Source organism: Opisthocomus hoazin, chromosome 20, assembly GCF_030867145.1.
Source record: "Opisthocomus hoazin isolate bOpiHoa1 chromosome 20, bOpiHoa1.hap1, whole genome shotgun sequence".
In the NCBI taxonomy this organism is placed as follows: Eukaryota; Metazoa; Chordata; class Aves; order Opisthocomiformes; family Opisthocomidae; genus Opisthocomus; species Opisthocomus hoazin.
The window spans coordinates 12,421,761-12,433,187 of record NC_134433.1 but is presented as its reverse complement, the minus strand read 5'-3'; the positions used below and the strand labels follow the sequence as shown (position 1 = coordinate 12,433,187).

General features: G+C 46.6%; 1 protein-coding gene across 2 annotated transcripts in view; it reads left to right on the top strand.

The window, feature by feature from the left end:
* The window catches only part of SSH2 (slingshot protein phosphatase 2), a 101,865-nt gene that overhangs the window by 19,405 nt on the left and 71,033 nt on the right, over window positions 1–11,427 (top strand). The gene's annotated exons all lie outside the window — the stretch shown is intronic.

Here is an 11,427-nt window from a genome sequence, read left to right as displayed (position 1 = left end):
ATTCCACTTCTGACTAATCGGCCATTCAGAATGAGTGTTTAAATATGCACCAGAGACTGAGCAGCGGCTTTCCATATCTGCGTGAATGGAGGTAGAAATGGGTTGCAGCTCAGAGCTGGGCAGGCATCTCGCTCCCTGGTTTGTCGTCTCACACCGAGATAAGCAGGTGTGGGGGAACTGCTGCTGGCCAGGGAAGCAGGATGTGTGCTCTGCGTGCTGTCTGCGTGGTTAGGCAAGCAAGCTGGTGGGGTTGTTCATTCTCACTACCCCAGAGACTGAGGATCTTGGGAGGACTCTACTGATAAACAGTCCTCAAAACCAGATTTCTGCTTCTCTTGGTTGTGAATGACCAGGAACACAAAGAGCTTATGGTCCGAGTGCTGGCTCTAGTGCATCGCTTGAAGAGCTTGGCAAGCACCAGGGAGCCCATGTGCAGTGTTTTTTCTCTGACAGACTGCTCCACAGCCATACGTGCTGCTCCGGAGCCTCTGGCCCAGCTTCACAGTGGGCAGGAAGCCAGGCAGATAGACAGGGGGGCTGCAGAGGCAGGATCCGTGTGGTCTGCTGGGTTGCTGACCTAAAGCCTGGCCCAGCTTAAGGATTTCTCTTGGAACTGCTCACTGCCTGCCCAAGGGGCTGCTGCCAGGCTAGCCAGGGCTTTCTCCCGGGAGACAACTGCCGTTGGAAGGGGGAATGGTCTCACCTGTCAGAAAGGGACACGCTTTCACGCAGCCGCTCATCCTCACTTTCTCTGTGCTATAGGAAGGAACGGGCAAGACTCTTCCCGGGATTCCTCTCCATCTTCGCTGGGTGTGTTTTGGGTTTTCTGCGGGGCAAATGCACATCTTCACTGGATTAGGCTGCTGCTGCCTCGTGTGTAATGAGACAATCCTCCTGGTCTGCGTGTGCCGGACTGTATATGGCACTGGTCTCTCACGGCAGGCTGAGCGCTGGCTGCCTGCTGCTGCTGCTGCCTGCACTCTCCTGCCCACGGGGGTTCAGCGCTGAGCCAGCTGGCTGGGCAAAGTCTAAAGAAGTGATTTTTCTTTTGCTGACCAGTGTTGCTTTTCCAAATACCCCATGGCCTCTGTGACTATAATTGCATAGCCATCTCATTTAGGGCTGACCTCAAAGGCAAGTTCTCCTCTCCTCCCAAAAAGGGGGATTTTCACATAAGGACTTACACTGGTTTAAGGCTGCTTTATCTTAGTATAGCATAAAATCTTTCTAGTTATCTTAAGGCAGAAAGCAACTGGGGGATTTGGATTGGACTGGATGATTGATTCCTGCCGATTTAAGCAATCTAGAGGGAGTGCCTTTTGCCCTTACCTAGCTAATCTTAATTTCCTTTCCTGGCATAGACAGTAAGTACTTACTCTGTGCTGTCTCTTGCAGCAGGAGAAAGTTCTGGGAAGCGCCATACCCTGAGCATTGGCTTCTGCAGCTCAGCTCTTCAGGTGGTTATTTACGCAAGGCACCAGCCAAAGGGAAGGGAGAATTTTAACTGGATTAACCTTAAGAAGAGAGTGTGCAGATTTAGGGATTAAGGAACCAAAGGCAGCCAGCAATCGCTGACTTAAAACCAGCTGTGAGAGACCCAGCCTCTGTAGACTGGAAATACAGTCCTTCCTTACCTGGCCAGTGTTGAGATTGGCAGCGGTTTTACCCTTGCGGTATTAGAGACAGTGGTCTTGCAGATACAGAGTATGTGCAGGGTGTTTTCTCTCAAGACTTGTGTATTGATTGGAAACTGTTCCTAACTGGCACCTGTGTGAGAAAAATTGTTGAAGCACTGAGTGCTTAGATGAGCTCTTAAAGCTGGCACTCAGAAGGTGTGTTGGTGGCTTGCTCCGATAGAATGAGAACATCTGGTTTCAACAGACTTGCAGCTCTGCTACTTCATGCACTCCGCTTTTACATCCACCCTTGCCCTAAAGTGTTTCTATCGTCCCATATATTTTTTTAACACTGGTGCTGTTATGCATCCCCTGCAGGGAAAATCCTAGAAGATTACAGGATTGATAGAAAGATGGGGAGACGCAGAAGAGATCAACAAAAGCCTGTTACTAAGGAGACACGAGTTTTAGCATTGTGTCTCTAATGGCCAGCCTGCCGAAGGGAGACAGATGGCACAGAGGAGGCTGGGATTATACAGACAAGGACTGCTGGGCCACAGATCTGATGCATCTATTGAACTTCCAGGGGTCAGGCAGATCCAGTCTCGTGCCAAGCTAATGTCATTCCTTTGCCTTTGGCACAGTGTTTCTGTCCTTCTGTCATTAAAGGTTGTTCTGGTCAGCGGCCTTACGAGTGAGCCGTTCCTGCTCATGGCAACAGCCAAGTTTGGCCTGGAGACACTAAGGGCTGGTGGCTGTATGGAAACATGTCCTTTTGACAGGTGGGACTGTACCCACTTCCAGTGACCCTTGCATCCTGAGATGGGAAAATAACCAAACAGAACACTGCGTTCTGCTGTAGTACAGCTTTTTCTTCTGTTACTGATGGACACATGTAGGAACGTGACTGGTTTTCTGTCCTGGGAGAATGGGAGGACGGGTGGTGGCTGCAGTAGCTCCCGGCTGTTGACACAGCCTGGCCTTTATTGCAATATAATGCTTCTCAGAGGCTTAAATTTCAGGAGCGTTGCTCCCAGCTGCGTGCTGCTCACCGGGCGCCTGCTTCCCCTGCTGCTGCCTGCACTCTGGAGAGAGATGTGAAACGACACTGCCATTCTGGATCGAGCAGTGGGGAAATAAGCAAAGGCAGAATTCATTCTGGCGAGGAGAAACTGTGCTGGAGTCACTTTTGCAAGAGACTAACTAGGATCTGTTTTTCTTGTATTTAACTTCGAGGCTCCAGAGAGTGTGGCAGTAAACAGGACACTGATTCATTAATAAATGGAGAGTGCTAGATGACTACAGTACTAGAATTAATAGCTTGACAGCATTTCCTTTTTTCCTTTTCTCTCCTCCCACAGCAATTTGGACTGATACCCAAATAAACAATAACAAATAGATTTTTGGAGGAGCTGGCTGGGAGAAATAACAAAAGTCAAGGGGCACTTGTTATGCAACTATGTTCTGCTGGTATTTAACGCATCCAGAAATCCCTGTTCTACTCCTCAACTTCGTTTTCCTTGCTCTTTTTTTTTTTCAACCCCTGTTGGAGGAGGTGTCGTTATATTTGCTGCCTTGTTTTCGGTCCCTCGGAAACTGCTTAGACCCTTGTATCTCCGGTTGGCTGTAGACATGTGGTGCTGAAAGAGTGTAAGCAGAAGTGTACTGTGGAGAAACAGTGTGCAAGAGCCTACAAACCAGCTGGTATCGAGTAATAAAATGGCTCAGCATGTTGGCATAAGTTCCAACAGCAGGAGACGAATAGCTGGGTGTATTTTTTAAAGTGAGTGATTCTGGATAGTTTATAACCATTACGTTCCAGTTCTAGTAGCAGTGGTCCCCTGCCAGAAGTGGGGCAGCTGGGAGGCTGTTCTGCGCCCTGGGGACGGACGACATGAACAAGGCATACGCTTTGTACCTTGTGATTCTCTCTGCAGTGTCTTGCTGGGGAATATCTTCAGGCGTTCCTCTCCCTCTAGTCACCAAAGACTCTTTGTGTCCTGCATGTACAGAAAGCCGTCCCAGCAATTCCTTTTGAAGTTTTTCTTGAAGTGCTTGGGGTTTTTTCCCTACCCAAATGGAGGCTAGAGGTGAAGAGTCTCTGCTGCCAGTTCCTCTTCTGATGTAGAGTCTAAACTCCTGCTGTTAAACCTCTACCAGCCACTTCTGTTCTAGAGCTGTCACTGCAGTAGAGCCGAGACTCCCCGGCTGTGCTCTTGCTTGAATCTGGGGTTATGCAATAGCAGCCTGCGAGTGCCAACGCAGATGCTGCTGCATCTAGACACGCTGTGCAATGTAGTTGCTTGGATACCTCCTTTTTTTATTTTTCTCACAAATGCTAGGTACCAGTTTGCAACTTGTAATTGCACCATCGAGCACAGATTCGGGTTAAGCAATGTTAAGAATTTGAAATATTACTGACTTCCTCTCCATGTTGCTTTTTAGAGGTTGAGTATTGTGGAATTTGAAAAGAAGGAGTGTTGCTCTGCTCCCTTTTCAGAGTCTTTATTTCACCTTCTTCAGTGTTAAGTAACTTCCCACTTTGAGATTTTTTTTTTCATACAGAAAATCATCTTTTAATTACTGATGCAGTTAGGCCAGGGGTCCTGTGTGGCCTGGCTGTTGGTGCTTATACTTCAGGTAGGTCATAAAGATTTCTATGCTGCTTCTAATTCATCCCCTGTGTCGTACGTTCGTTACGTCAAGGGGAGATTTGACAGGAGCTTGCAGGGATTGGATCTCGGAGGAGCTGAGTGGGCGAGAGTCTCTTCTAACGTTCTGGCAGGGAGAAAGATGCTTTGCGTGTTACAGCCAGCTGCTCGGCTTCATGAGCGTACTGCTGAGCCGGTGTGGGGTGAAAATGCAACTCCAATAGCCATAGATGGCTGCATGGGCTTTCATCTGTGCAAAATGAAAAGCCCGTGCCTGGTTAAGCTGCCACTGACCAGGAATTAGACTTTTAACAAGAGAGCTGTGCTGGCACTGCTTCATTCTGTGGAGACAGCTATGATCTGAATAGAGATGGTATACGGATAGGTCTATTCTTGTCCCGTTATGGGAATAATATATTTCATATACGTTGCAGGTGAATCAGCATTGCTTTAGTGACGCTACTTGCGTTCTGGGAAGAGTCAAAGCTCTGGAGCTGTAACTTGAACTGTGCCTGCACCGGGCCCTAGAATAATTCCCTGGTTTTTAATGGCAATAGCTGTAGCAGGGATACAAATGCGGCTGCTGTGAGTGTGCACCAAGGTAAACGAGATGCTGACAGGAAGACGGCTGATTGCAAGACAAAGACCCTTCCCTTTGCAGTGTACCTCCCTTCCTTCCACCTTCCTCCTCCAAAAATAGCCTTTCAGCACAAGGAGTGAAAACCAAAGATTTCCCTCTTTCAAAAGCATGTCTAATGTTTGTTCATTGCAGTGGGGCACTGACTGACTGACTTAAACCAGACGCTGGTGTTGTGCATCAGCTAGGTCTGGTCTACGTCCTTCATCCTTATAATGTGTAGTACTACTGCTCATCAATGATAAGGGATGTGTATGGCTTTTTATTAGCCAGTTTGCTTTTCAGGCTCCTTCAACCTTGTCTAGTTCTAGCTGTCTCATTTTTTTAATGCAGCAGCTCAGGAGACTCTCTCTCCCAGCTAGGAACAGACCGAGCTTTGAAGGTGGAGATGCCAGCCCTCTGGGTGAGGAGGAGCACGTGGCCATGCTGCTGCTGAAAGCTCTTGGGTACATGGGAAGGTTGAGCAAAGTCCGTGTTCGTATTAACACATAGTGGCTGGAGAGGGTCTGAGGTGTGAGTGTCCATCCTTCCCAATTGTGTGGGGACAATTCCATGTGTGTAAATGTGACGCCCTCCATGAATGGATCGGGAACGGCTGCTCATTGCGGCAACCTGTGGAGCTGGGATTTCATTTTAATCACAGAGTGTTCGTTGTGTAGCAGCCCTGCCCTGAGGTTCACCAGTGTACACGTATGTATCTTTGACTTGGTCTTAGTCAAACTATACCCTTGGCATCAGCACCAGTTCCCAGTATGAAAACTGGAGTTATAGTGCCTGTGTTTATACAGCGAGTGAGTTTCTCGCACTTGTCCCATGACCGTAAGCATTTGTTTTTGTTGTAGGGAAACAAATGCTTCCAGATTTTAAGATATCCAGTGGACAACTTCATTAGCTTTGCCTAAAAGGAGATTAAACAGGTATCTTCAAGGTTCTGGGAGGCATTAAATCTAGCAAAGCATCATAATCATGTTAAGTATCTGCCTTTTCTGTCATACTTGCGCAGTTGAAAAGCCTTCTGAAAGTTTGAGGAAAGGTCTATTCAGGAAGACAATAGATTTTTTTTTCTCCCTAGTGTCTGTAGGTGTCTAGAGATGATACGCTACTACACAGTTTTAGAGAGACGTAGTGTAATGCTCCTTTGGTGTAGGGATATTTAATGTGACTATGTATCTACAATGTTTGTGTTCTTTTTTTTCCCTTGGGTGTGTCTCTGTGATTAAGGCAAAAGCTGTTGTACTCCCCATCAGGCAAGCTTATTTCACTGCAGAAACTCAGTTGACAGTAATCTCCTTTTTAATCTGTTCTTGTGGTGTAGTGTAGCAGGCTGTGTCACACTGTATTTCTCATCCTGACTCTTGTTGTACCAGTTGGAGGCTTTTGATTTTTGTCTTCAGGTGTTTTGAGTTTTATTTCTGCAGTTTTTACTAATCTAAAGAAGGTTTGCATAAATCTCTTAGCTCGAGCGGGAAGATGAAAGCTTTGATAAGGAACTTGTTTTTTTCTCTCCCCAGAGCAGGAGCGCAAAGTCTTTGACCTAAATATACCAATTACTGACACAGCAAAGCGATACAGCAAACAATCCGGAAGGAATGCCAACCTCTGAATGAACACTTGGCTGCGGAAAGCTATTGCTTATGTGGAACCTCAAACACAGAAGGAATGTGAGGAGGAAAACAGTGTTCATTCAAAACATTTCATGCAAATAGTGATGGGTGAGAGAGGAATGGCTGGAGAAAGCTGCTTGTTTACCCCTTATCCCTGTAGCTTTGGAGAGGTAAAAGCTCTGTGCAAAACACAGCGCAGTTCTCCCCTTTCCCGCTCGTGGCCTAGTTTGCTCAGCGGAGCTTTTTGAAGAACTTTTATGTTAAACTGAAAGGCTTTCTGGTAGCAGCTTCTATTTTTAAAAAGTGTTTGATGGCAAATGTAAGTATTTCAAAAAGTAGCAATGAGCTCGCTCTCTAGAGCATACTAGGTGACTTTATTAATTAGTTTCATAGTTTTTAAAAATGGTCAAGGTTAACCGCCTCCAGAGACCTGGGAATTCTGAAGTGAACTGTTTTCAGTTCAGCTTGGAGAGCTATTCTCTCTGCGTGAGGACTTGCAGATCGCTACCATGTTGATGGTTTCCAGAATAAATCGATTCACACAAACTGCTGCAGATTTTTGGTTGGTTTTGTTCTCCATGTTGCAGCTGTGGAACTTGCAAACTCTGGCTGCCCATTTTTTTTTGTGCTCAAATCACCCTTTTCAGTACTAAACTGCTACTAGACACAGTCAGGCTGGAAATGGTACCTCTTACAGTTTAGCGTCCCCCCTCTGGCCCCAGAAGCTCTAGCTGGTGAATTTGTGTGTAGTCTTGGGCTTCATGCAAGAAAAAAGGGAACCTTTTATCAACCCAGGTTTTCGAATCAGCCCTTGTTTCTTTTTACCAGCCAGAGTGTTGTTGCTGGCACTTCAGCCTTACTGCAAATGCAGTATGTGTGGGCTTTTTGCTAACACAGTTTATTTAAGGGATTGATACCACTCAGACTACTGGATAAAAGTCTCTCTGCTACAGAAATGTGTAATAGATATTTGGCAATCTGACTCAAACATTTGTCTTACTTTGTTCCAGGAGATGATTTGAGATTATTGATAGGACCAGCCTTGTGCAGGGCCTGCTGTTGGATAGGCGTCTGTCAAATATTTCATCTTGGAAGGTGTTGAAATTCAGTTCTGTGTGATGCCCATGCACAGATCCTGGTCCTTTGGACTTCAAGGGCCTCTATTCAGTTGCTTCTTTGGGCATCTAGCACCAGTCCCGTGCAGATGTTGGATACTCCAGGGCATCTCTAATGTCACTGCACGTCTGTGTCAAGAGTTGAGCTGGGCCCTAAGGAATCCGAACGTGCAGTGGATGCTCGTATCTCTTAGGTGACTTGTATTGCGTTAGAGGAAAGGCTGCGGCTGCGGTAACGGCACCCTCTCTGCCGTGCGCGGCCGGGCTGGGCTGTCCATGCCTTGGGTAATGGCTGGGGGAGGGCAGTTTTAATCCTGACTTGCTTAATGCTTGCGGACACACAAGGAGAGCTCTTGTATGGAGGAGCTTGCGACGCACTGTACAGCTGTAGCCCAAACAAAGATAGACTGGGGAAGTGGTGGATGCTGTGGAGTGTTTGCATGGTTTAACAGCTGGATCGGTGCCTGGATGCACAGCCTCTGATTTGGCTAAAGCAGCTGCCTGCTTCCCAGCAAAGGTCATGTTCGGCTCAGAGGCACTTAGTGTGCGTTTGTACAACTGGATGGGATCTAGCCAAGGAAAGGGTAGGCAGAGAGCTAGAAGATTGCTCATTTAATTACAAGCCTTTTCTTTGTAGTACCTCCTTTGAGACAGGGTCCAGAGTTGCTCGCATGATGGTGTCTTGACAATGTTAAGTGAAAAGCCTCTCTTGACGGCACAGCTACATCTGAATCTTGCTGCGGGTTTGGGGGGATTTATATTTTAACTAAGCTGCCTGTTGCACTTCACTAGGAGAAGTGAAAAGGCTTCAAGCTCTTTGTCTCACATGGCTTCTCACAAAATAGCTTCTGCTTGTTACTCTTGCACGAGGCCTCTCTGCCCCTCTCAATAAGGATCTTTTTAAAAAAGAACAATATTGACTTTGAAAATTAACAGCTTCAAGAAATGAGAGGAGTTTCACATCCAGCTCTTCGTTCTGCCTCCCTATGAGGAATTTGGGATCACTCACTGCTGGCGTTTGTTGCTGTGCAGAGGGTTCCTGTAAAAGGGGAAGGTGTACCAAACCATGGAAGTAATGACGTTGCCCACCCAGAAAGCAATACCTAGCCAAGATTTAGAAAATGGAGACGGGGAGAGAAGTTCTGGAATGTCCAAAGTGTGCACATCACAGCTCTGAGCACAATGTTGACTTGTGGGGTGAAAACTGGAATCCTTCTCCTGTCTAAATTGTCAGTGCTCTCTTGGTACTGATGGCTGTGACCACTCACGCTCCTGCAAAAAACACTTCCCAGGCATTGTCTATGCAGTCAGGTATGTTGGCATAAAATCCTGTGTAGCAAGCAGTTATTAAATCAGAATCTCTTTTAAGGTTTGAAAGATGTATTTTTTTAGGGTGTAGCCTGTGTGAAGTGTAGTCTGTGTGAAATATTCCTTGGTTAGTAGAAATTTAGTGAATGTTAGACGCATGACATGCTAATAATCATATCTCTTACAGTAAAAGAACTTGCTATGATGTTCCTAATGTTAAATACAGGCAGACAACTCCAGTTGCTGTACATAAGAATACAGATTGAATCTTGTTTATCGTTACATCAGTCTGCAAAAAGGAGATTTGTAAAAGCAGAATTGTTTGCGTGACATGGAGTGACTCCCATTGTATAGAACAGAATAGCACTCAAAAATTTCCCTCCTCTCCCTTGCCCTTTTGATGACAGATACTTGGCAGTGGATCAAAGCACAAACAGGATTAATGTTTTGCATATTCTGTCCTACATGGCCTGAAAGGAACAGAGATGGAATTTTTCATCTTTCCCTTTAAACTGCATTTAATATCGTGGCCTAGTTTAGAGCTACACGACTCATTCCTTCCATTTCCCCCGAGGCCTCTGTTTCTGGTCAAGGAAAGCAGGGCACGACTCCCTCTGGAGCTCATCAGTGCTGCTCAGCTTCCTCCTGCTTGCAGGCCGGCGGAGGAGGCTGGTCTGAGGCTGGAGCAACCCAGCATCGGGAATCTTCGAGCAGCATTTGTGGAATCTGCCGTCTCTTGCACCTATTGCAGTGGTTGCAGCATGGGCGCTGCAGGGCACAGGGAGCCCCAGGCTGGGGCAAAATCCAAAGTTCTCGCTACCACCTGTGTGAAGGCAGCTTTATATGCTGGAGTCGGTCACTGTCACAGGTGACACCTCCGAATGGCTGGTTTCAGTGCCCAAGGACACTGTCCAGGCGTGTTCCTTCTCAAGGTGTGAACTGTCTTCTCAAAGATGTCCCCAGAAAGGAATGTTTACAGATTTTGATCCCCTTTTTGGCTGATGAATTGTTGCACTGACAGCAGTCTTTGGAAGTAAACTGGAAATGGCAAGAAAACTCGAAGGTGCTTGTTCTAGTAGTCGTGTCGATATTGGAGTCCTTTCCTCCGCTGAAGCTTGCACTTGACCATGCGCTGGGCACCTCTTCTCTGTCCTGCCCCCCCCTCTAGTGGGGTGCCGTGTCATTGCAGCTTCAGCTTGGCCGGCAGTCACGAAGGAGGGTTTCGTGATGTTTTGCAGTTGCAGAATCACATAGTGACTGGAACACAGCGCAGAGAACTGTAGGACAGGTATGGTATGCACTGGATGGTAGCACAGACTTGTGGAAGAGGAGAAATAGTAGTGGTTGGGTACGTGAAATGTGGGGTCATTGGTGTGTCTTCCTCCATACTGAATGCCCTCTGTCTGTGAGGTGTGGATGCATTTGCAAAGCAGACAGTTGATGGGGTGAAGATGATTCAGATATCTGAATCTGACCACTCTGTCAATACCAGGACAAAACACAAGATACGGGGAAGGAGTAGGCTGCAGGCTGGTCAGAGTTGCTGAGGAGGAGAGGAGGAGGTTAGTGAAGGTTAGTCGTGTTCCAGATAGCATCACAGGTACTGGTGATGGGTCTCTTGCTCAAATCACGCTTGTCTACAGGTCTGTTTTTATAGACGGTCAGCTATATTCTGAGTAGATCTGCTTCTCACACAAATCTGTTACATTTATGTCTAATATTAAAGAGATCTTGTAAGAGCTTCAGCAGCGACAGATGGTAATTGATTGGACCATGTTTAGCCTCCTCCACACTGAGCTCGAGGGCTGAGTTTTGAGTGGAGCTAAGATAATGATCTGCCTATTTCAGGAGCTTCTCCTGTTGTTTGTGGGACTTTTGGCTATGGCATACCAGGCTTGCCAGTTGCTGTGACAAGGGTTTTTTTGGCGTGTGGAAATGGCCATTCATTATAATACTAAAAATGTTTGCATAGCTTGGGTTCCTGAACAGCGCAGTAGAGATTTCAAGTGCTCTTTCAGTTGTTTTGCCTTCCTGTGGGTTTGAGGAACTTGTTCTCTAGCCAAATACAAGCTTTTGAGCTGTTTTGGCTTATTCAAAAACCCCATCGTGTCTTTAGCTATCCTGCCTGTAATGAAAGCTCTTCCCCTCCCCTCTGACCTCTTCCTCTTGCCCCCCCATGTCAACTTTTTTGTCAGCCCACAGGAAACTCATCTGTGCTTGTGCTCTGGCAGGATCTGAGAAGTTCCAGCGATAACAAACACACCCACAACAGCTAATGGTGTTTTCAGCAGGACTTCAGATAAATAATATATTTATCCAAAAGAATCTAACTGCACAACTGATGCTGGCTTCCAATTTCTTGTCTTGCTGATCTTGTTTAGCACACCAAGTCCTTAAGGTGATGCAGCGTCCTGAATGAAAGGTTGTGGCATCATTCTTAACGCTCGGGTTTGTCATCCCCATCCAACAGCACCATCCTAATGCTGTGAGGCCGTG